The sequence below is a fragment of the Dysidea avara genome, chromosome 14 (genome assembly GCF_963678975.1).
Source record: "Dysidea avara chromosome 14, odDysAvar1.4, whole genome shotgun sequence".
Taxonomy (NCBI): Eukaryota; Metazoa; Porifera; class Demospongiae; order Dictyoceratida; family Dysideidae; genus Dysidea; species Dysidea avara.
This window is the reverse complement of record NC_089285.1, coordinates 6370397-6397528: the sequence shown is the minus strand read 5'-3', so window position 1 is coordinate 6397528 and position 27132 is coordinate 6370397. Positions and strand designations below refer to the sequence as shown.

Below are 27132 nucleotides of genomic sequence, written 5' to 3'. Positions count from 1 at the left end.
AAGAAGAGAATACTTTACCCAATTATAAACTGGCATATAAATTGTTCCTTTTCCCCCTCCACTGTTAAGTCATGGAACTCGCTCCATCTCCCTCCCCCCCCCCCCCCATTGTAATTAACTCCCCTACACTTGATCAATTTTGTAATATGATTAATACCTGTGCGTTATAATCTCTTTTGATTTCTGCACAGTAATAAATATTCGTTATGTCTGAGTCTCTGAGAGCTATCCTCATGGGCGTGCGTCTGCTTTGTAATCATGTGATGTAAGAATCCACGTGATGCTACAATGTGCGATTTCGGACGCGATGAAGACAGCTGGGCAGTGCGCTGATTTAGCAGACGTCGAGAACATGAAATACAGGTATTGTAGTGTCACATGTGTGTACTCTCGAGACAGCAGGCAACGTGGGAAAGGTGCTAGACCTATGACAGGAAATAGTACTACACGGGTACTTGGCAAGTTTAATCCTGTGACCTTGATCACACTTAGAAGTTCTAATGGAAAACCGAAACCCATAATATAACACCATTTTCACATGGACACCCAAAAGTGCATGGAGCTTGAATAACCCACTCCACGAGAAGCTATATAAATACGCGCGAGTTACCCTTGAACTTACCAGAGGTCCTTGACAGAAAATAATAAATGGTGCTACACCACATCAAATACACTAAACTATTAGAATCTCTGAGACAAACAGCTGCTTCACAGTGTTGGTAGGAGCATGTATTAAAATCTGTGGATGCTGTCACTGCTGATTGTCTTGGTGGTGTAATTGAGGCCACACCACCATTGGTATTGACTCTTGTAACAATGCTGTGATCATCATTCAGCAAACAATTGACCAATTAGCTTAGTCTGAAATTATAAAGTGTTATTAAAGAACTACTGGTACAAGATCAGTCACCATCTTAGATAACTGATATCAGATCAGTACAATATCGATAGATTGGTAATAAATTTCCTAGATTGGATCTGTATCGGTAAAGCTCAGAAAAGTTGAATCGGTACATCTCTAATGAATGTGTCTGCATTTATGGGTTCCCACACTGTCATCATATTTAATTCAGTCTTGCATAGCTTCAAGTACACAAAAAAATGGATTTTCAACTACCAGGTGCCATGCAGCTAGCTAACTCATCTGAAATTAACCAAATATGTATTACTATTTTATTATGTTGTGCAACAACACATAATTAATTCTAAAGGTAAATAACTCACAGTGATAAACAAACAATTACAAATAACAACACACGTAAGAGAATATATATACTATTACTTAAAGATTCATTAATTCTCGGATTTTGTAATTCATGAAGTTTTTGTAATTCGTCAATTGCATTGCTATGCACTGCTAAGGAAGCGCTTGTTAAACAAACCACTTTTAACAACATATGCACAGAAGTATCTTCTAAACTGTTTTATAGTTTGACTGCAGTGTTTTTCCCCACAAATTCTTTCGACAAAGCCTCAAAGCTGCTCTTCATTTTTGTTCATGTACGTGGGGATAAGCCCCCTTTCCAATTCGAAGGGATTGTATAAGTTGAGCTGAATCCTGAGAAACAGCTAAAAATTAAAAGTGAGTTTTTTCTCAACAGAGTTAACATTTTAGCCAACCAGATGATTAGTGGTAACAGCAAAGGTGTCAACAACAGACACGCACTGTTTGGCTCCACTACAAGGCAAGGGCTGTAATGGACACTGTACTTATATGGCTTTCCCATAGGAAATGTATTGTGAAAATCTGAGTGAAGTGTGTTTATGCTGGACTGGGATTATCATGTCATGTGTTTAGTTGTAAACATGTCCACATTCTGTGGTCTCAGAGATGTTCCTGTTAGACTATTACTACAGCTAAAAGTTCATACTATGAACTTGTATGATAAAGAGCACTTCATATTGATAGTGATTACTATGTTCCTGTTGTTACACACAGGTCACAGTGAGGCTGTCATAGCAGTATCATTTAGTCCTGATAGAAGGTGAGTATGTGTATAAAGACCTTATGAAATGTCGGAAGTTTATGTAGATGTGTGTAGTGATTGTGATTACAGTCCAGCTCCATTCTCAGTATTACAATTGGGTTATTTTGAACCAATTGCTGTAAAGTACAAGTTTGTGTGTGTGTGTGTGTGTGTGTGTGTGTGTGTGTGTGTGTGTGTGTGTGTGTGTGTGTGTGTGTGTGTGTGTGTGTGTGTGTGTGTGTGTGTGTGTTCATATAACTTGTCATTATGTTGTACAGGGGTCTAGCTAGTGGATCAGGTGATTGTACTGTTAGATTATAGGATACCAGTACGGAGACTCCTCATCATGTTTGTAAAGGTGTGTATAGTATAGTGTGTACTGTGTACATGTGTTGAAGATACAGATCACATGGTAATAGGCGTACTTTATTCCACGGACTGGACTGGACTCGCGGACTGGACTGGACTGGACTGGTGGACTGAGCTGGAAACAGCTTTAAACAATAATCCAGGCATTATCTATCTCTTGCAACACTGGAGACACCACTATCGAGCTATAACTGCTGGTACTGCTCTTCCTTACAAGTCAGATGACACTAGCGCATGCACTAATCAATTAGAATACACTTACAATACACGTGTACTCGCAGTGATAAAGCGTGACAGAGGCTATTGTTGTAGCGTACATGTTTTCCTTTGTTGCTTCAGTACTTAACACTAGTGTTGGGGTTGTAGTGATGAGCCAGATTATTTGCATAGCCCCATCACCTTGCCTGGTGGTGCCACCTAGCTACCTGCTAAGATTAATTATTGGCTCATCTCTACAGTTGTAACACTAGTGCTAAAACAACAAAGAAAACATCTACGCTACAAGAATAGCCTTTATGACGCTGTATTACTGCTAGTACGGCATGTATCGTAAGTGTATTCTAATTAATTAGTGCATGCGCTAGTATCTTGATTTGTAAGGAAGAGCCAGCAGTTGTAGCTCGATGGTGGTGTCTCCAGTGTTGCAAGAGATGGATAATTCCTGGGTTATTGTTTAAAAGCTGTTTCCAGTTCAGTCCACGAGTCCAGTCCAGGCCATTCCAGTCCGTGGAATAAAGTAGGCCGGTAGACACTGTGTATAAGAAGGATACAATCATATATTAGTCTCCATAGCTGTATAATACAAACCATTAATGTACAATAGTATATACAAATAGTTCAGTTATCACATGTCTCTTATGAGTCTTCAGTGTCCTACCAAGTCTCTGAACTGTCTTGACGACTTGTCCAGTAGACACATGATGTAGTCTAGTTGTGGAGGAGATGATGTCTAATGTATAATGAGTTGACTGTGTCTGAGCTGACTCATAAGTAAACAGGAGAGTTCTCCAGTCTTGTTCCATCATGGTATTCTGTGTATCGGGGGTGCATTCTTTTGATATGGACTTAACATTTAGCAGTGTCTATACTCAGTAGTACAGTTGACAGCCTTTTCATTTCTGTAACCATCCAAAGTGCTGTCTATTGTGCATCTAGCTTCTTCATTGCTAGAAGGACTTGTTGTCCAGGGTTAGCTGGGTATACTCTTTCTCTTTTATGATTAGAGTGTTTCTGCTGATCTGACACGTGACATATACTACGTATCTCATTTTACTAGAAGGAGTTTCTCCTCACTGTAGTCAGATTGATAGACCAGTACTGGTTAGGTAGCCACTGACAGTTAAACAGGATCTCATAAGTAGGACAGTTTAGTAGTGACATGTTTGGTATGTAGTTACATGAGCAGTAGGAGCTGTGAGTGTTCCTCCTGTTCCACAATCAATAACTGACTATTGTTGAGTAGTGGAAGACTTGACTTTGTGACAAAAGATGTACAGTATAGTCAGCTACGATCATCATCGTCTGTATTGGTTGAAGGGACTTAACCACTCTGTGCAACAGTTTGTTGTATTGACTACCAAAAGCATGTGATTCCTCTAAAATGCTGCTAAAGCATTAGGCTGTAGGGAATCAGCTTATTGGTTTGGTCTGCCAGTAGGATGAACAATATTTGGAAGTTATATGCATGAAGTTCTAAGGGCAGACATTGTGATCAAGCCCTGCTAGACTTTGATGACCCAAGTATTTGTAATGTGCAAATGGTCAGGTAATACCTACTTAATTTTCACAGTGGCCCTTATCATTGCCAGACACTGTTTTGTAGCTTTGTGTTGCTCTGCTTGCATACTCAACAACATTATAGGTTGTTGACAGGACAGCCCCAAGTCCCACATCTGAGACATCTGTACGTAATGTAAATGTGTCACCACAAGCAATTACAATAGTGATTACTTTAGACCATTAATCTGTCATGTTCAACTGCCCACTTGTGTGGCCATTCCAGCAAATCTAGCACAAATATACTGGTAGAATTAGCTAGACCAATAAATGACCTGAGCATTTATAAAGTACTGGAATTGCCTTCTGGCATTAACTGTTGTTTGAGTATTTGAATTCCAGGTGTGAGACAGTTTTTTTTTTTTTTTTTCAGATAAAACTGACTGCAGAGGGTGGTGCATAAATCCAATTTGATGAGAGATCATTAGCATGTGAGGCTGAAAAACTACCAATTGTTGACATACTATCAACACAGTCCTTGTGTGATCTCCTAACACTTTGTCTTGTCTCCTATGGCATGTTTGTGGATCAGTGTGAACTCCCATAATCTCAGTGCCAGGACTGAATTTCATCTCAGTGGAGTCCTTGTGCTTATAAGGAACTGCTGAAATATAAGCACTGTGGTTCACAATTAATTCCTACAATGGTCACATCAAAAGTATCATTTTAGGTGTTCATATTGTTGTTGAAATGTGCTTGTATAGCTAACACAATTGAGTGGTACCTTATTGTAGTGTACATACTAAAAGGTTGATGTAGTATCTTATCTTTCTCTCTTGCTCTACATACATGTAGCTCACTGCCATTGGATCCTCAGTATTGCCTGGTCACCAGATGGGAAGAAGATTGCATCAGGTTGTAAAGCTGGTAAGGTGAGTGAAATGTATGGAGTTGTCCACCTCATTTCCCTCTACCACCCTTAATAATACTACTACTACAGTGGAACCTGTCTAAAGTGGTCACCTTCGGGCCAGAGATATTTGGTCTTTATAGAGAGGTGGCTGCCTAACTCACTATCATATCTCTATAAAGCAGCCAATGGCCACAAACCAAGGTTTGACCTTTATACAAAGGTTCCTGGGATTATAGCTATCCTCACACATGCCTACTCTTCAATCCATTACTTACATAACAAGCATAAACAAAGTAGCTAGCAGAAACCAGAAAGGATGACCAACAAGAGCGAGAAACCACTATATGGAGACATTATCAGATTTATCACTAGGCTGCCTTGCTACAAAGCCAGTGAAGGAAAGGCTATGGTTTTTATACTGGAAAGACAGTTACCTGGTAACTACACAACTGTAAATTCCGAGATAAATTCAAAAAATTAGCATATTGTGGGGTGAGCTTTAATTGGAATCGTGTGAAGAGACAAACCCATGGAGTGGCTATAAGCTTATCTATACAGAACACAACTGTGAGTATAAAATGTTATAGAAGTATAAAGTAGTGTAACTGGTTTACTCACTGTTATGACTTGCTGTGGCTGCTTTGTGAGAGGCTTTTTTGTATAACGAAGTGCTTCCAAAAGCTGACTGTTATATGTGTTATAGAGGTGACCGCTTAATGCAAACTATTTCTATACAAACTGTTTAGGAATCAGTCGGGACCAGTCACATGGCCATTTTGCTGAGGTGACCATCCAACTCAGGTGACCATTAAGAGAGGTTCCACTATACTACACATTTATACACAGTATGTTAATACCCTAGCTACTACACAGTGTGAGACATATCCAATACTTGTGAAAATTTCTCTTCTACACACCATGATACAATTGTTATCAGTTTATCATACAATCTACAGGTGTGTATATGGGACTCAGTAACTGGTAAACAATTGGGGAAATTCCTAACTGGCCACAGACAGTGGATAACATGGTTGTCATGGAGACCAATGCGTAAGTATGCTCATATACAGACCATATATAGACATTCTGCATATAGTTGTGAGACTGAATTGTATGGGACTTGTAAATGTAAAGTCAAACTATTGGAAATGATTGGTGTGGACTTAGCTTTTACCTCCATTAGCTTTTATTGTGATGCCAATGGAAAGTATAGTCAATTAGCTACATGTAGGTCTACATGTAGCAGAGCTTATGATAACGTCCGGACACCGGTCAAAATCCGGTCAAATTGCATAGATGTCTGACCATAATGCAATTTGTCCGGACATAGTGTCCCATCAAAGCACAAGGAAGGAGCCTAAGGGCTGAGCTTGCATGCATCAACAATAACAGTCACTTGGTTGCCAGGAGATAGTATACATTCTTACAACCCCAAGGGAGTGGCCACAAATGTACCAATGCCAACCCTCTGGTGTACTGTGACCACATAACAGCTGCAGTAAGGCATGTGACATCTTACCACTATAATGTTCATTTGCTATGCTACAGTAGACATATTGGGCATTCATCTTCTACATGTCCAGTCAATTTTAGCAATTGTCCGGCCAATTTTGGTTTGCCAGGACATTGTGGCAGGACAACAGAGAATTCTTATCATAAGCTCTGATGTAACACACTGTAACATTTTTTCTAGAAGCTGTACAAGCTTTATACTTTTGGTCCTTGTGTACATTTATCATTAATTGTGTTGGTAGTTATAACACTTTGTGTACAGTGATCATAACCACCTGTGTATGTACTCCCCACTATAGGATGGTAGTGTATGTACTCCCCACTATAGGATGGTAGTGTATGTACTCCACACTATAGGATAGTAGTGTATGTACTCCCCACTATAGGATGGTAGTGTATGTACTCCACACTATAAGATAGTAGTGTATGTACTCCACACTATAGGATAGTAGTGTATGTACTCCACACTATAGGATAGTAGTGTATGTACTCCCCACTATAGGATAGTAGTGTATGTACTCCACACTATAGGATAGTAGTGTATGTACTCCACACTATAAGATAGTAGTGTATGTACTCCACACTATAGGATAGTAGTGTATGTACTCCACACTATAGGATGGTAGTGTATGTACTCCACACTATAGGATGGTAGTGTATGTACTCCCCACTATAGGATGGTAGTGTATGTACTCCACACTATAGGATAGTAGTGTATGTACTCCCCACTATAGGATAGTAGTGTATGTACTCCACACTATAAGATAGTAGTGTATGTACTCCACACTATAGGATAGTAGTGTATGTACTCCCCACTATAGGATGGTAGTGTATGTACTCCACACTATAGGATGGTAGTGTATGTACTCCCCACTATAGGATGGTAGTGTATGTACTCCACACTATAGGATAGTAGTGTATGTACTCCCCACTATAGGATGGTAGTGTATGTACTCCACACTATAAGATAGTAGTGTATGTACTCCACACTATAGGATAGTTGTGTATGTACTCCACACTATAGGATAGTTGTGTATGTACTCCACACTATAGGATAGTAGTGTATGTACTCCCCACTATAGGATAGTAGTGTATGTACTCCCCACTATAGGATAGTAGTGTATGTACTCCACACTATAGGATAGTAGTGTATGTACTCCCCACTATAGGATAGTAGTGTATGTACTCCCCACTATAGGATGGTAGTGTATGTACTCCACACTATAGGATGGTAGTGTATGTACTCCCCACTATAGGATGGTAGTGTATGTACTCCACACTATAGGATAGTAGTGTATGTACTCCACACTATAGGATGGTAGTGTATGTACTCCACACTATAGGATAGTAGTGTATGTACTCCACACTATAGGATAGTAGTGTATGTACTCCACACTATAGGATGGTAGTGTATGTACTCCACACTATAGGATGGTAGTGTATGTACTCCACACTATAGGATAGTAGTGTATGTACTCCACACTATAGGATAGTAGTGTATGTACTCCACACTATAGGATGGTAGTGTATGTACTCCACACTATAGGATGGTAGTGTATGTACTCCACACTATAGGATAGTACAGTTCACATATGGGATACAAGGCTGGCTCATTCAGTGATGATATTAACTGGTCACAGTCAGTCAGTGACTTGTGTACGATGGGGAGGAGAGGGACTGATATATACCTCATCGACTGTGAAGTGTAGAGAGACCGTGATGTGTGCGTGCGTGTGTGTGTGAGTGAGTGTGTATGTATGTTTGTGCATGTGTGTGTACATGTATTATCCGTACCCACAAAGTAGGGATGTCACGACATAGAAATTTTTATGTCACATGTCATTAGAGGTTTATGTCACGGCATAAGCAATTCTTAAAGTTTCACAACTGAAGCTGTTACTTATGAAACTGTATAACTATTTTGATTCAAATATGCAAAAATATCAGCTTAAACATCAGCTATATTAACTACTAGCATTGGTACCTGCCCTATGTGCAGGACCATCTCCACATTAAACATTTTAATGCCACGAAGAGGGACTAAGCATTAAACACCAGCACTGCTAATGTAGCTATGTAGGGTACATGGTGATGTCACATTTTTTAAAGAGCATGAGGTTTTCTTATGTCATTAATGATGCAAAACACTAAAGTTTATAGTTTGTGGTTTTGACAGGAATGTAGTTTAATTATTCAGTGCATCTTCCCTACCAGTGACTTCAACGTGCTGTATAGAACAAACGAAACCTTTGCTGCTTTACATGAGAACTAATGCAACAATAATTAATATATTGGGAACCAAGCATAAATATTAGTGTCCTATATTTGCTGTGTAGCATGTATGTCGATAGTGCTTTAAAGTACATGATCCTTATGCAGTACATAATAATTTATAGTGAAGCATGCATGCACGGCTAGCTAATTAGTTAAACTGCATGTGAGCTAAGGCAATTGTATACAGTATACCCTACATTACATACAGGTTGTGTACACACGGTACAGTTTCAGTTTCTACATTTTGATGTTTACCTTACCGACTGTCACAAAGAGAAATGAACTTGAGCATAATTTAAAGTCAACACAATTTGCAGTTATAGTTACTGCATGGCAAGCAAAAGTTCAGAACTTGTCCTATGCACTTTCAGTTCTGATGTTGCAGTGACACATATACCTCTTTCCATACAAAAACCCAGTTTTGAAACACCTGCAGTGTAATTGACCAATAAGGTAATGTATGAATCTTTAGAGTGAAAGCATGTAAGCAGGATAGTGAAACAGTTGTGCCAGGTCAGATGCAGTTCCTCGGTGTAAACTATGGATCTGCATGGTTCCAGTATTATCATTTTTCAGATGCACAGTAGTATTTGTTCAATCATGCAAGCTGCCTATTACTACAGCAGTATTGAGGTAAGTCTGAACAAACAGTTTTTTATGTCAGTGCACACCTATGTGCTTAAAACAAAGATGTAGATATTCTGGATACTGGTGAAAGAAGCTTTTACCTACTCTAATACAACACACTGGACCAACACACAGATGGACAAATATGTTGGCAATTAGTCTGCCCTGTCCCAAAAGTGCTATAAGAGTCCCTATTATGTGAAGTAATTCAGTGCCAGTGCTGAAACACTGATCATTAGAGTTTGTAGATGAAGACTTGCATGGAACAGATAGAGCAAAAAGGTGCATCAAAAAGGTCCCAAAAGTGAAAAAAAAAGTTATGACCTAGGCGGGGATTGAACCCTGGCAGGTTATAATAACTTGGGGTTAAGGGAGGTGCACAAATCGCCACAGTTGTTTATCTGTGGTTTTGACAGGAATGTAGCTCAACTTTTCAGTGATCCTTCCCTACACCAGTGCCTTCATCGCCCTATAAAGAGCGAACAAAAGCACGTATTGATTTGCTACAACAACACTCGAGTTGCCAGATGATGGGCGTTTAATTTCGCTAAAGTCCCGCCTCGATACGTACTTTGCATGCCAAGATATGATGAGCTAAAAGTCGTGTTTTAAAAAGGTGTTCACAAAAAGGTACTGAGTAGAAAGAAAAAAATCTGTGAACACGTGGATTTGAACCCACGACCTCTTACATGCTAGTCAGGCGTTCTACCACTTGAACAGTATGTACTGTGGTTTTCAAAGGAATGTTGCTCAAGTTTTCTCTACACCTTGGCCTTCTACGCGCTGTAGAGACCGAACGGAAGCACGCGTGAACTCGTGATAACAATCTTAGAGTAGGCGGATGATGAGCGCTTCATTATCAGCACAGACCATAGATACTAAATACATAATGGATTGGAAACGCAATACATTTTACGGTTACGGGCTCGATACGGTCACGTGATTTATGGCAATGATACCAAGTGTGCAAACTGCAGTTGTTCTTAACACTGAGACTACTATTACAGGTTTTATAAAGCGTTAAATCATTGCTAAATGATTCAGCTATTTATTGGTTTGTGACTGAAGGTTAGTCGTTTCGTACAACCGAAGGTGTGAAGGAAGGAACGCGAAATTTGTGTTCAAAAACTACTGTGGGGGTTTTAGTGCATAGGGCGTATTACGTACGAAGTTTTAGAAGTGCTGAACAGTTTCGCCACATCGTAATGAATACAAAATAATTATTTTTAGCACTGTACAGCAGTTACTTTCCGAAAGCGAAGCGAAAGAATGGCTACATGACGGTAGTGGCTGTGGGGGTTTTCCTGGCTTTGTGAAAACAAGTCTAGCGATACATGCTATACTAAAGAAAAGTTCATACCTTCGAGAGTGCTAAAAAAAGGATGAAAGAATTAAAAAAGACACCTGTTTTCGAGAAAACTCTGGGCGAATTCGACAAAAATGTATTGTGCCTATTGAAAATGCTGCTGTGCCCCGTAAATATCATCACGTGACCGTATCGAGCCCGTAACCGTAAAATGTATTGCGTTTCTAATCCATTATGTATTTAGTATCTATGCACAGACTATGTCGATTCGCGCCAAGTCTGGTGAGTAAGCAGCGTGACCGTCAGACAGACAGACAGACAGACAGCTTTTCAGCTTTATATATATAGAAGATGACATCAACAAACAACCAGCATTGCTTGTACTTACTTGTCAATTTTCTCATATTTATTGCATCAAATTTGATCAATATGAATAGAAAAGTGTGCATTATTTGGAGATATTTATGTCACGACTATCGTGACATCCCTACCACAAAGCAGAATTCCATCATCTTCCATAGGAATATTATGTTATGTAGGACACTATCAGGACATGGTCACTGCAGCTGGGTTAGTGGTGTACATGTTGTAGTAACTGGATCATGTGAGCTCCTGTCAGGTGAACACACTGTGTCTTAACACTGACTATGTGTTAAGGACTGGACCATATGAATCAGCTAATGACAAGCCAGAAGGTATTGTGTAGTAGTTCTCTGGCTAGTAATGTTGTTTGACCTACCGTATAACAACAAATATTGGAAAAACTGATATTTGGTGATTTGCTATAAAATTGCAGTTGGCAAAAATGTAATTTGGCGAAATGCTGTCACTGAAAAATTGGCGGTGCACATGAGTGGTGTAAGGTGTGTGCTGTAGCGTACAATCCTTTTTGTGCTGAAATATTATGGATTCAGTCACTGCATGCATAAGTCTGGCAGAGTCGTTTTCATGGGACAGGTCTGGGTCTGATCTGCTTTAAAGAAAATCCAGGTCCTTCTGCAGTCATGGGTCACGCCCACTTATCATGATCATTTGCTGTCTGTAGGCATACGTAGAGCCTCACCCATTTATCAATGGCTGCACACAAATTCATGTCTTGCTACCTGCAAGCTTACGTGGAGCCATGCCCACTATTCAAGTATGAGTTTTTTAGTATCTATTATCTAGTCTAGTCTGTAATCCACACCCATTTGCATGTGATAATTTAAAGGTGTATTTAAGTAGTATCCACGAAGTCACACTTGGGATGTCGAAACCTACTTCTGCAACTGGTATCAAAAGCTTGGGCCCAAGGTATCAAAATAATATTGAAGAAAATTTAATTTGGTGGTTTAGTGACAAATCACCAAGTCAACAAATCACCAAGTCAACAAATTTAGTTCACCACCAAATTTAATTGATATACAGTATCAGAGACCTCATACATATCTGTATAAAAGGAAATTTTTGAAAGGTTAAATATTCAAAAAATTTGAAACGACAATGCCTTTTCAATAACATATTTATGTAATTTTCTTACCAGAAAAACACCTATCAAACTATAAACAAGGGTAAGTGCTGCATGTTTTCTACTTTATCAGTTAGCTAACTATAGGTACTAGGCCACTGGCAAACACAATGCAAGCTATACCATGAGTGTCACCATGAGTCTTGGAGCCTAAGAGCTCGAGAAAATTATTATTCCAGCCTGAGTGAAATGATAGTGAATATCTGGAAGTGATGAAAAGCGCTAAGTAGTGATTGCTCAATCTGCAGGCCACTCAGTGGATTAAAGCCATGTATAGTCTACCAAACAATATGGTTCAAGCCACAAAGGAGGAATAAGTAGCTAGACATGATTCTACCACAGCCTTTGTCTATACTGAACAATCAAAGCAGCAAATTCTACTGTAGCTACATACACGTGATCAATACAACAATTGTTAGCTTCCTCCAGTTAGGTTCATAAATCTGTCTTATCTACAGTGCGACGTGGTAATGGCAGAGAGAAACTGTATCAAATATATTTTTTCGAACTTACCATCAAGCACTCGTTTTTGAAAATTTGACCTTTCGAAAATTTCCCACTATACGGTATCTGTGAAGTTTCTAGAAGCCATTTTGGTATTGTATAGTATATGGAGAAGGCTCTTGATTTTCTAGCCCCTCACGTAATGACATTATTTAATGTGTTGCTAATTTGAATCTCTACTCTACACAGGTGACCTCCACCAGTGAAGGTGAGTACCAGTAATAGGTACTGATAGTACATTGGTTATTACCGTATTAGGAAGTGATCAGTGAAGAACTGCTTGTGTCTGGATCTAATGACTTCACACTGTTCCTATGGCAACCATCCACTGGCCAGAAACCATTGAATGACGGGTAGGTACAATGCAGTACATATCTTATAGTAAATATGTACTATGGTTTTATAGTGTCCTTATTATACGTGTACCACTTTTGTGTGGGCGTTCAAAGGCACTGCTTACGGTTTAACCTGCATATTGCCATGCAAGATATTACCTGCTCATGGCTTTGATGCCCAACCAGCTCAAAGATATTACTTTCATTATATTGGGCGACGTTGATTGTTTAGTTATGGGTTTGAGTTTACAGGTTAGGCTTGGCTCAGTGTAGTTGCTAAGTTTCGACTAGTTGACAGTTACTAAATGAGACGAATGATCAATAACATAGTCGTTTGGGCAGTGCGTGGATACGTATTTCTACCCATCTGTGTCAGCCATAGTGTATTTTATTTATTTATTTTATTAGACTTCACAGCACAAGTGCTGAAGGTCAAGCAAGTGTAAATACCACAGCACAAGTGCTTGTGGTATTTAAGATCCACAAGCCAAGTACTTGGGAATTTATATTGATGAAACATTTTCTTGAAACTTCCACGTTACTTCTGTATACAACAAAAAATGTCCAAGCATATCTGCAGTGCAATTTAAGATAGTGATCAACAAGTGTAAGGGAAAGATTCTATCATTCTTTAGTGTGACCCATATTACAGTATGCCTGTATAGTTTGGTCACCCTATACTCTGACTAATATTGATAACTTGAGGGTGTGCTCTTCAGAGTGCTACTCACTTCTAGGCATTCTTCGATTTTCACCGAGTGACGATAATATGTATATAAAAAAAATCCCCCTGGTTTTCAGTAATTCTTGAAAATCGAAAAGCGAGTGTAAACGTACATATAAAGTAGTCTGGCGCCGCCCGCCCCTTCGCAAAAAGTATTCTTTTGCGGAGGGCGGGCGGCGCCAGACTACATGTAAAGGTGTGGCATTAGCTGTGTGCAAATATTAGCTAATCATTAAATCTTTAGTTTTGTAATGTTGTACAATTAATTGCAATATCTGGTAATTTGTTCCACAATTTAATTGCATCTGGGTAAAAAAAAAGGAATATTTTAAATGAGATATCTGTGGCTCTAAAATGGTTGCTTGAATCAATTAATGTCCTCGGGTAAGTAAATTATTCCTGATGAGTGAGTTCCCTGTTTCAGTTTCAACAAGATTAACAATTTTATCCATCCCTGATTCCCTTCTAACTAAAGTGTCGTACAGGCTCAGGTCCCTAGAGGGGTAGTTGCCTAATAAGTTGACCCATAAAGAAAAAAAATGATAAGTCAAGATGTACTGGCAGAATGCAGGGGAAATCCCGGATCAGGTTGTGTGGCTCCTCAGGCACTTTCAGCTAAGTCACTGCCTGACCTGGGATTTTTTTCTGTATTCAGCAGTTCTCAATTACAGGTCTCTGACTCCCTACTTCACAGACATACTGTTGAGCTGGGGAATAACAGATTGTCCACTGCATCCCATTTAACATGTTAGTGACACTAAAATACATTGAAAAATCACTACAATATTGCTGCTTTCCTTTGTACTTTTTCTAGTTTAGGGCTTAACACAATGTATATATTTAACTTGTGCTTATCTTTCGCACCTGTACAGGATATTTATAAATGGGGAGGAAGGAATTGGATTTCGGGATGAAAATCGAAGCAGCCATATGAAAGAAAGAAAAGTTTATCAAAATCTGTGCCGGAGATGAGGTACGTGATTATGAGCGTAATATTGGTAGTCTTGTATATACCCAAATGGCTTTGTGTGTGGGAGAGGAAAAAGCAAGGGGGTGTCACTCAGGGTCTTGCTGTAGGTCGATCTGCGACTACGGTCAAACTCTAAGTCAACGGCCAAGGCCACAAAATAGCTATTACTGTGGGTCAAGACGATACGGAAGGTTTGAAACCCACAATCGAAAACTATACGTAGAATTATCAAGTTTACGGGATTATACGTAATTCACAAGAAGTAAGGATCTCCATGAAGATGTTTTAAAGCTCCAACAGGAATTTTGCCGTAATTATAACGATTTTTTCTCTCCTAGCTGCTGGTAGCACGCACTAAAAATATTATACTAGGTTACAAGTGCAGGTGTGTATAGGAAAATAGAGAAATAAGTGGAAGTCAAAAGTTTGACAAGAAATGCTCAAGTCATAGGTCAAAGACAATAAATGCTGCAAGTCAAAGGTCAAGGTGAAATTTTCCCTGATCAAGACTTTGACCGTAGTCGCAGAACTACCTACAGCATGAGCCGACATAACACCCCCTTGAAAAAGGTCTGGTGGATCTCCAGGCTCCCAAAATCCGGGAATAAAGGCCAGCTCCAGGAGTGTTAAATTGGTATTGACAAACCAACTAATAAAGCTAAGTTTTATTTACTCAAGCAACTTTGCACCTCTTGTCATGTACACAGATCACATCTCACTTAGGCTCTCACAAGCATCAGAGAATGACACTTGCAAGGGGGTGATACTCCATATACCCTGTACTCCAATCTTCGTCCTGGATCAAAGTAAAAAGAAAAATGCCTTGACCCTTTGCTAAAATCCATGCTTGACTCTTGACCAAATTCTTGCATATTTTCATAAAAATACAGTTATGTTGTAACTGTAAAAGTACCAATTGTGGTATACCTTTTACAATCGAAGCCTGTCTTTTGACCTACTGCAAATTTCTTGCTTGACTTTTGTTTTGACCGAGGACGAAGATCAGAGTACAGAATATATAGTGCCTCCCCCTTGATTTGTGAGTGCAGTAAACTATCCATAATGGCCATTGTTGGGAATCAATGCTGTCTGCTGCTGCTGCTGCTGCTGCTGCTGCTGCTGCTGCTGCTGCTGCTGCTGCTGCTGCTGCTGCTGCTGCTGCTGCTGCTGCTGCTGCTGCTGCTGCTGCTGCTGCTGCTGCTGCTGCTGCTGCTGCTGCTGCTGCTGCTGCTGCTGCTGCTGCTGCTGCTGCTGCTGCTGCTGCTGCTGCTGCTGCTGCTGCTGCTGCTGCTGCTGCTGCTGCTGCTGCTGCTGCTGCTGCTGCTGCTGCTGCTGCTGCTGCTGCTGCTGCTGCTGCTGCTGCTGTTGTACCCTGATCGAGCTGATTGCCTCGCCAGTGGCTGTTAATTACTCCACTATAACTCAGTCTTCTGGAGAAATAGAATTACAACCAGAATCAATAAAGATACAATTATATTGTTTGTCAACTGATATACTACCATATAGCTGGTTATTTTCGAACCAGAAATTTTCGTAGGAACAGTAAAATCTGAATTTCATAGATTTTAATTTCGAAGTACAGGTGGATTTCAAGCAAATAGAAATTCATGTCACAAATTACAAAAATACATAGAGTCTACATGTGTTCGCCTTATCGATGGTATCAAGGATGGAATAACCTCCACTTTCATATCAACTCTGTGATTACATTGTGTGTCTGCATGGAGTTGATACACTATACATTGTATACATATATAGTGTATTTGACAACTTCTTGTTCGCAACTCAAACAGGCGACTAGCTGAAGGAAGTGAGGTCATTCTATTTATAGTTTTTGCTTTAAAGGCTGTCTATAGCAACAAAATCTTGAGGGCAATACCATTAGGTAGTGTTGCGCCTTGTACCTGGAACCTCCGAAGTACAATCATGGTGGAATTGCTGGTAGTGGAGGTCTGTGATAGTAGGATGGAAGTCGGATGGTATTGCATTCCACCAGTGAGAAGCAGTAAACCTTAAAAACTTTTGAGTAAATGCAAGGTGATAATATACTGTACGTGACATATATTATCTATAGCACAACCTCTGTGAATTAAAAAAAATTAACACAGCAAGTCATTTGTCCTGGTCTCATATTTGGAATATGGAGCGACCAAACTGTATTTATAGTTTGCCTGCATCACCTTCAACCCTGCCACCTCCATTACTGCTATAATTATCAGCTGTGCTAGGATTTTGACAAACTATACATAATTTTCAGCTATGTGCAGGGCTCCAATGTAAGTCAGTTTTACTGGGTGGATTCCCTGTGTAAATATTACAATTACTATCATTTTCAGCTAATTCTTTCTTCTTAGGGAAGGTAGTAAAATGTATAGCTTTAAGACTCTTGATAATCCTTGTAGTGACAGAAATGGCTAGCCTACTGTTGTTGTGATTTTGTGTGCTTCAATGACTGCCCGCCTGCATCAAAATGAGGAAGTGGCTGATGAGAAACTAGCAATCTACTTTGCCTGGCCTTATTATAATAATAATAATTGTATGGAATATACTATAGGGGATAATTACTATGGTATTAGCTATGGTATAGCATGTACCTGTTGAGCTGAATCCTCAAAAACATTTAATAACTCATAGATGCAATTACAGACCATGTTGAAATTTGGCTCATTTGTAGTACTACTTGACCTGCTAAAAATATTTTAAATCTTTTCGTTCAAATGTCTGACATAATATTTACAGTCAATCAACATTTTCACTATACATTTCCTATGGGTAAGCCTTAAAAGTGTAATCTCCATTACAGCCCTTTTTCTAACTTGTAATGGAACCAAACCATACTAGTTTGTTGCAGACACCTTTGGTGTTGCCGTTAATCATCTGGTTGGCTGAAGTGTTTACTCTCAAGAGAAAAAAAAATCCACTTTTAATTTTTAGGTGTTTTTCAGGATCCAGCTCAATTTGTACATATTTGAATGATTGTTAGATACTATACTTACAAATAGTCGGGGTTCTAAGCATTTTAAATAGACCTTTTTTGTGTACTTTTGGATAAAAGCATGAAACTTGGCAAAGTTTGCATATGACAAACCACCTCAGATTTGACCTTTGGTGTTGTTTACAGACAATGTAATGTTTAAAAACTGTCAGTTTTTCTCTATTTCATGTTTGTTTGAATCCTAAATCCACAAACTTGGTGAAGCTCTTACCCTAGAGAATATTTGGCAAGATACTATGCTAAACAGCCATCATTTTCAGTATGCTGGCTTGGCACACTGAAATCACAAAATCATTCATTTGGCTTCAACAATATAGTAACTCATTATCTACTTAGATGAACAGATTTACATGATGTTTAATGCGCGGTACTTATTTTCATGATGGAAGATTCGCTGCAGTACCTGTAGCCATAGGCGGTGGGGGGCTGAAGCTTTCCCTCGGTCTGCTGAGGGGGGTCTATATAGCCACCCTTAGAATATCTTGCCGAAATTGGAGTGAGGCTAAAAAAGATTGATATATTCTAATAGAACACTAAAATACCCTAATAGAGCAGTCAAAGTGCTTCATAAAAATATATTCCTAAAAGTACTTGCCTACTGTGGGAATTTAACCACTGACCTTTCACTTTAAGAGTTGGTGTGTTACACCTGTACCAAGTATTTCCAACTGTCTAAAAGCTGTTTTGTACTGTAGTCAACAGCTAAAAACTTTGTCACAAGAGGTTTTTATTGACTGCAAATACACTATAGCATATTATGGGTTAAAAAGTTGGTGTTTTAGTTGAAAATGCTTCAAATTGTGTGTATAAAACTAATTCTGATGAACTTTCTGAGACATCGTGAAAATGGCTATAGTTTCTGGGGCCCCTGATCTATACACTCTGGTCACGCACCCCCACCCCCCACATCCTCCACCACTGCCTGCAAGTGTTTGCAAAAGTAACACCGTGGTGCCATATATGGAATTATAATTGATGAACAATGTTAAATGCTGTCTTGTGGACAAGTTAAATAGCTACATAGCTAGACTTTAAATTATTTATTAAAGTTGTAGTGAAAAAAGTACTCAAGATAATGAACCAGAGAAACACCTCACAGTATAATTGGACACATATTACTGTTAAGTCTGGACTTCTCACCATCTGTATGGGTGACAACCCTCAAAATTTTCATTCATCCATTGTAAGGAATTCTCTCAAGTGCCGTGTAGCGATGGTATCCGCCTATTTGAAAAAAAATGATTACCCAAAGTGTTTTACATTGGTTCTTCTGCAATTTCATGTAACTAGTAGATTATATAATATTATCATATTATCCTGTTTGTTGTTGTTGATTATAGCCACGTACTATCAAAATGGAATGGAATCATGCTTAAAGTCTTGTAGGTATTCTTGATGGTCTCTTGAGAAAGATAAATGAGCGGAGCCAAGTGTCAAGAGAGAAGCGCCGTCGCCAAAAAACAACTGGAGACTCGTGTTCTTTGGAGTGACACAGAAACACAATGCCGTGTTGATTTGAGAGAGAGCAAAGGTGGAATATTTGTGAAGGTGCATTAATGTACAAATTATTTGTCTACTTTATAATTGCTTACTAGTATCATATATAAGCAGGGCCGCCCACGGGGGGGGGGGGGGAACTGGGGCATTTTTCCCCGGGCCCAGGGCCCCCCGAATACCTGCTTAAAAGATTGATATACTCTAATAGAGCAGTCACAGTATTCCTCAGAGGAGCAGTGTAGCAAACTTATAGATAAGGAGATATGGTTGGTGAAGGGTGGCTATTGTCATTGTGAGTGGGTTGTGACCTTTTTTTTTTTTTTTTTGGTCTTCAACTTACAGTTTGGGTGAAGTTGTGATTTAGAATGGAAACCTCCTTGCCTCTGGGGCCCCACTTTAACTCTTTGCCCTGGGCCCCTTAATTTCTCTGGGCGGCCCTGTATACAAGCACAAATTAATATTGTGTATTATACACTTTTTATACTTGTGAAATCACCAGCTGTATGTACTGTTTTGTTATATAGATACGAGTGATTCAGTGTTCAGATCACTCATGTAAGCAGTTTGTTATAATTATATCAAGTGGAGATTTAGAAGAGTTCAAAGATGCACTGTCTGCTCTCTTGGAGAAGCGAGAAACTAGTTCACACAATTTGTATTCTAAAAGACCAACACCTCCAGGTAATTAATAAGAGTTTATTATTAATAGGTAAGGACGTCCATAACCAGATAGCATCTTAACTGCACATATACTTTACATGTATGTAAACAGGACCACCGACAGGAAGGGGTGGGGGAACTGGACCATACAGTAGTACCTGCCTCATAGCTACATTATCCAACAATAATAATTAATAAAATAAAAAGATGTGGTTAAAATTATGTCACCAACAAATAAATAACGTAATGGCTATTCATCTGATTCCAGACACCTACTTATTCAGGCTATTCATCTGGCACTCACCCAAGGACACTAGTTGTATAAAGGTTGGTGAGTTCAAGGGGAGCTAGGGTTGGAGCAAGTGCCAACCATAGCATGTCTCAAACTCACCAAAAATTTACCTTCATAGCATATACCAAGAGTATCATGTACCACGGTAGTGGTACATAATAGGGATCAGGCAGAAATTTTTCAAAACACTCTAATAGAACGCACGCCAAAAGCAGCCTTCCGGGCTTTAGATTTTATTTCTAAAACATTCTAGACCTTTCTTTTGTGTTTACAACACTAGCCAACAAGTATTAAAAGTAAGGGAAATGGTTTTAGGTGTTTTTTAAAATTTTGAAAATGGTTAGATTCTCCATCTTCTTCTTCTTTCTTTCTTTCTTGTTTCGCGCGCCTACAGCTCGTAGGAAGTAGATATCAGCCCTAAAAACGTATGGCGTATTTAAAAAACATTCGTACCCAGGTCTGTGGTATTAAAATCTTCCCTCTCTAATGCGATTGCGAGATATAGAGCAAGAATCACTCTTCGAGACGCCATTCGATCGAGAAGCCATACAGATGATAATATAGAATTGTTTAAAATTCCATTGCTTTAGCTCACAGGACTAAAATGCATCAAGTTGTATCACACTAAACATTAAACATAACTATTGTTCACTGAAACTCGGGTTTTAGACTTCCTTCATTACGAGACAGTGAAGGGGGTGTGGCCCGCACCTCGTCACTTAAACTATTACTGTACGCCTTTCGTGTTTGTGAAATCACCAGCTGTATGTACTGTTTTGTTATATAGATACGAGTGATTCAGTGTTCAGATCACTCATGTAAGCAGTTTGTTATAATTATATCAAGTGGAGATTTAGAAGAGTTCAAAGATGCACTGTCTGCTCTCTTGGAGAAGCGAGAAACTAGTTCACACAATTTGTATTCTAAAAGACCAACACCTCCAGGTAATTAATAAGAGTTTATTATTAATAGGTAAGGACGTCCATAACCAGATAGCATCTTAACTGCACATATACTTTACATGTATGTAAACAGGACCACCGACAGGAAGGGGTGGGGGAACTGGACCATACAGTAGTACCTGCCTCATAGCTACATTATCCAACAATAATAATTAATAAAATAAAAAGATGTGGTTAAAATTATGTCACCAACAAATAAATAACGTAATGGCTATTCATCTGATTCCAGACACCTACTTATTCAGGCTATTCATCTGGCACTCACCCAAGGACACTAGTTGTATAAAGGTTGGTGAGTTCAAGGGGAGCTAGGGTTGGAGCAAGTGCCAACCATAGCATGTCTCAAACTCACCAAAAATTTACCTTCATAGCATATACCAAGAGTATCATGTACCACGGTAGTGGTACATAATAGGGATCAGGCAGAAATTTTTCAAAACACTCTAATAGAACGCACGCCAAAAGCAGCCTTCCGGGCTTTAGATTTTATTTCTAAAACATTCTAGACCTTTCTTTTGTGTTTACAACACTAGCCAACAAGTATTAAAAGTAAGGGAAATGGTTTTAGGTGTTTTTTAAAATTTTGAAAATGGTTAGATTCTCCATCTTCTTCTTCTTTCTTTCTTTCTTGTTTCGCGCGCCTACAGCTCGTAGGAAGTAGATATCAGCCCTAAAAACGTATGGCGTATTTAAAAAACATTCGTACCCAGGTCTGTGGTATTAAAATCTTCCCTCTCTAATGCGATTGCGAGATATAGAGCAAGAATCACTCTTCGAGACGCCATTCGATCGAGAAGCCATACAGATGATAATATAGAATTGTTTAAAATTCCATTGCTTTAGCTCACAGGACTAAAATGCATCAAGTTGTATCACACTAAACATTAAACATAACTATTGTTCACTGAAACTCGGGTTTTAGACTTCCTTCATTACGAGACAGTGAAGGGGGTGTGGCCCGCACCTCGTCACTTAAACTATTACTGTACGCCTTTCGTGTTTGTGAAATCACCAGCTGTATGTACTGTTTTGTTATATAGATACGAGTGATTCAGTGTTCAGATCACTCATGTAAGCAGTTTGTTATAATTATATCAAGTGGAGATTTAGAAGAGTTCAAAGATGCACTGTCTGCTCTCTTGGAGAAGCGAGAAACTAGTTCACACAATTTGTATTCTAAAAGACCAACACCTCCAGGTAATTAATAAGAGTTTATTATTAATAGGTAAGGACGTCCATAACCAGATAGCATCTTAACTGCACATATACTTTACATGTATGTAAACAGGACCACCGACAGGAAGGGGTGGGGGAACTGGACCATACAGTAGTACCTGCCTCATAGCTACATTATCCAACAATAATAATTAATAAAATAAAAAGATGTGGTTAAAATTATGTCACCAACAAATAAATAACGTAATGGCTATTCATCTGATTCCAGACACCTACTTATTCAGGCTATTCATCTGGCACTCACCCAAGGACACTAGTTGTATAAAGGTTGGTGAGTTCAAGGGGAGCTAGGGTTGGAGCAAGTGCCAACCATAGCATGTCTCAAACTCACCAAAAATTTACCTTCATAGCATATACCAAGAGTATCATGTACCACGGTAGTGGTACATAATAGGGATCAGGCAGAAATTTTTCAAAACACTCTAATAGAACGCACGCCAAAAGCAGCCTTCCGGGCTTTAGATTTTATTTCTAAAACATTCTAGACCTTTCTTTTGTGTTTACAACACTAGCCAACAAGTATTAAAAGTAAGGGAAATGGTTTTAGGTGTTTTTTAAAATTTTGAAAATGGTTAGATTCTCCATCTTCTTCTTCTTTCTTTCTTTCTTGTTTCGCGCGCCTACAGCTCATAGGAAGTAGATATCAGCCCTAAAAACGTATGGCGTATTTAAAAAACATTCGTACCCAGGTCTGTGGTATTAAAATCTTCCCTCTCTAATGCGATTGCGAGATATAGAGCAAGAATCACTCTTCGAGACGCCATTCGATCGAGAAGCCATACAGATGATAATATAGAATTGTTTAAAATTCCATTGCTTTAGCTCACAGGACTAAAATGCATCAAGTTGTATCACACTAAACATTAAACATAACTATTGTTCACTGAAACTCGGGTTTTAGACTTCCTTCATTACGAGACAGTGAAGGGGGTGTGGCCCGCACCTCGTCACTTAAACTATTACTGTACGCCTTTCGTGTATACTTTCTATTATATTCTTCAGCTGTTTACCAGCTAAGAGTCGACATAACAAGGCTTGTAAGCTATTGGAACACACTGGTAAATTTCGAATTGAAAAGGGGTGTGTCCCTTCCGTACGCGATTGAAAAATGAAAATAGGGATACTCCGTATACTCAGCACTTTAATTGGAGTCGACCACGTTTTGTCAAGCGTGTGTTTTACTCGTGTTGAGATTTCGCACCGCTTCGTTGCAGTAAACGGTCACACTAGTGGATTTATCTACTCGTCAAAGGAAAGTGGTATTGTTTACTGTATTGTTAACTGTATTGTTAACTAATTGTTTATTAAACTTATTTATGTAATTGTTTATTGCCAGTTGATATTACAATGGGTTTCTTTATTAAACAATCATGTACTGTTGAACGTATATTTAAGAAGTAGTCCATGTGCATGGACATGAAAAAAATCATGAAACTAGTGGGGCAAAAAAATTATTAATTTTCAACAAGTAGAATAGGGATCAAAGATTTGATTTTGAAAAAAACTGCGTAAACAAGAAGTAATAGGGATGATAATCCACAAAATTCTATGCATCATCAGTTCAAAGCAAGTTATTTGAATAGTGTACACTCAATTTGCGATTCCTATTTCAACTTGTGGTTAACTTTTGTTAAAATGTTGAAATAGGAATCGCAAATTGAGTGTACACTATTCAAATAACTTGCTTTGAACTGATGATGCATAGAATTTTGTGGATTATCATCCCTATTACTTCTTGTTTACGCAGTTTTTTTCAAAATCAAATCTTTGATCCCTATTCTACTTGTTGAAAATTAATAATTTTTTTGCCCCACTAGTATAATAGAAACCAAGAGTGTCGAACAGTGTATTAGCCCGTGATTAATGATTGCGTAAAGTAACAGGGATATTTCAGTAATTGTTTGTTTACACAAAGTGGTAATTTGAAATGCGCACATGGCAATGGGTCTTTGTTTGCCAGTTTTCTGTGTTATTCAACCAAGTATCAACAGTTATTGTACAAGGAAAGTGTAGTAAGGACCCAAGATAACTCCAGCTTGCTAAAACAATGGTTGCACAAACAAGCGTGTTGCTACGCCTTCAGGGATCCTCTTGGTAGTACCAGAATTTTAACATTTGTCAATTCCCTTTAACTCCTATCATGTTTTCACTTGATTTTGTGGCCAAATTTAGCTAAATACAGCAAACCTTAATGGTAATGAAAACGAACAATTACTGATATATCCATGTTACTTTATGCAATCATTAATCACAGGGTAATACACCTGTTCGATACTCTTGGTTTCTATTATATACTCTTGGTAATAGCGTTAGGGTCGGGTTCAGCTTTGGTTTCTTCTTCACTCACGTGTAGTCATAGCAAACTATTTTTAGATAGGGGGACTCTGTTTATGCAGTTGTCAAGCACAGTCAACATGCAAAGCATTATCCCTCTAGGGGTCTGGGGACATGCCCCCACAGGAAAATTTTGAGGGTTTAACCTTCTGAAACACAATGACTGCTCTATTAGATCAACTGACTGTTCTATTAGAGTTATTCGATCTTTTTGAAAACTAACGGCAGAAAATTATTAGAGAGGCTCCAGCCCTCTTTCTCCCCCCCCGGTTGCTATGCCTATACCCAGGTATATACATGTAGGTTGTACAGATTACCTCTTGAATCACATTTATAAGATAGAAAAGTAGAGGAGGTGGGTAGCTATAGTGGGTACGCGTTCACCTGAGCCCTGCCAAATATAGTAATATCAAAGGGGTGAACACATGTTCACTCCCAATGGTTTTGTACTGGAACAAGCATATTTTCATAATTACTGTAAACATGTTTGCACGCCTGAATCGTCCATACTAAATGTATGGGATATTTTTAAAGCCTCATAACTCACTTGTTCTTGCTGGTATTAAAGCGCTTTTTTGATTACCAGTTCCGGCGTTTAAAAGGATTCACATTGCTACTAAATGTTTGGACAGCTGGCCCATGTAACAAGAGTTATTAACAAGAAACGAGGGCTCAGGTGAACACGAACAGACTATAGCAATGGAAGCACAGTTGGTACTACACTGATCTCACACATCAGTGGTCCATGGTTCTAACCATGAAAGTGTTGCAGGTTATTATATATATATTTTCATTTTAGCAACCTTTTTGTCTACACATGTGGAACCGGACAAATAGCCTCATACATGAGAAATGTGCCCTTAGGCTGATAATTGCTGTGTAGTTATTTACCTATTGTATGCTTACTGTCTATTGCTGCAGCTTAATTGCTATTAAACTATCAGTCAGTATACCCATATCTCAGTCCAGTGTTATCAACACCATTTTCTTGTTTAAACACCAGTATCATGTGAGAAGGATCACATGACACAAACTGTGTGTGGAAATGTCCAGAACTGTAGAGAGTTTATTTAGTGTTTGTTGAAAGTTTTAAGTTTCATTGCTTCGTCGTGAGATTGAATACTATGGGTGAGATTGCAATTCAGAGAGAATCACACTAGAGGTATGATAGTTGAAATAATATAGCTAGTGAGGTAATTTAGCAAGAGAACAGTCATTCTTATACAGCATCCCTCAGATTTAATTGTGTACTAACATATCACTCATCTTTATATGCTAGAATAGTATTACTGTACATGTTTATCTTTCCTCACACACACACACTGTGTTCAGGGACCCACGGAGTATGCTTTTAAATCTTCCTATTGTTCTTTCTAGTATTTTTTCTTCACCTATTATCAGTCTTGTGCCCACTGTAATAACCCTAAGACTGCACACGGTGAGTGAAGATCAAGAAAAGGAATGTAACTCAAAGTACCTCAAGTGTTGATACAGCAACCACTAGTGGACAGAGCATCACCACAGAGTCCTTGGATGGATCAATTTTTAATGCAGAAATTTAACATGCTTTGGAACTGCTGCAGCCACGCAAGAACACTGTTGTTATTGTAAGAACAGAAGCAGTTTATTGAAACTGTTTGATGTTGGTGTACTGTTGTAGTATTGACTGATGGACTGTACCACACATAATAGTATGCACTACATAAAGTGATAGACATGATGTAATTTTTTAGTATTTGAGGGCTGAAACAAATAATAATACTTGACGAATACTCATTAAGAATTTTCGTACTCAGATAGTAAAATTGGTACTCTAGTACTCATTAAGATCATGTGAGCCAGCTCACATGATGTATTGTCATCAGAGAGTGACACGATGAAGGCTGTAGAGTTTGATTGGCATAATTTCTGGTCACATCAGTACTTTAATACAGTGTGTGTATCATTGTTGTTACTTGAAAAAAAGCTGTAAACTGTTAAAGGTTGGTACAAAACATGTCAAATGGGTATGACTATTTGCAACTAGTAATTGTGAGTACATGATCATTAACTCTAGAGAGTACTTGAATACTAAAAAACCATATAATGATCGTGTCAGCCCTAATTTGTATCATACAGTACGGTAGTACTGTATAGGGATTGATAATGAAGAACTGGGCTTTTCAAACCAAAAAATATCACCCTAAAACCATTCCTCCATGACAGTCTGGTTAGGCACAGCTAAACTCAAAAATATCTTCAGGCCATCCAAAAAGTTTCTATGAAATTCAAAAAAAAAATCTATTAACAAATTTTTATGTTGATTGACTCAGTATTAACTAACTGATGCCTCCAGCATAACTCAACAATGGATAACGCTACAGACATGATTTCTTCTCTGTTTTGACTTCGCTTCATCCTGAGATGTGCCTTTTTGCCAACCACAGTACGTT

At 38.7% G+C, this 27132-nt stretch overlaps 1 long non-coding RNA gene across 30 annotated transcripts; it reads left to right on the top strand.

Moving 5' to 3' along the window:
• Positions 1–235: 235 nt before the first annotated feature.
• Positions 236–26461, top strand: LOC136244472 (uncharacterized). Of its 30 annotated transcripts, none has more exons than XR_010695303.1 (16): positions 236–363; positions 1940–1985; positions 2246–2325; positions 4486–4984; positions 5922–6015; positions 8053–8216; positions 11224–11379; positions 12827–12903; positions 12954–13048; positions 14627–14727; positions 16570–16761; positions 19060–19267; positions 19741–19897; positions 20956–21112; positions 22171–22327; positions 26078–26461. It is a non-coding gene; the product is annotated as an uncharacterized lncRNA (long non-coding RNA). The 30 variants fall into 30 exon arrangements; XR_010695297.1 differs by lacking the exon at positions 16570–16761 and adding an exon at positions 14426–14501 and having other exon boundaries at positions 237–363; positions 12885–12903; XR_010695298.1 differs by lacking the exon at positions 16570–16761 and adding an exon at positions 14426–14501 and having other exon boundaries at positions 237–363.
• Positions 26462–27132: the final 671 nt, after the last annotated feature.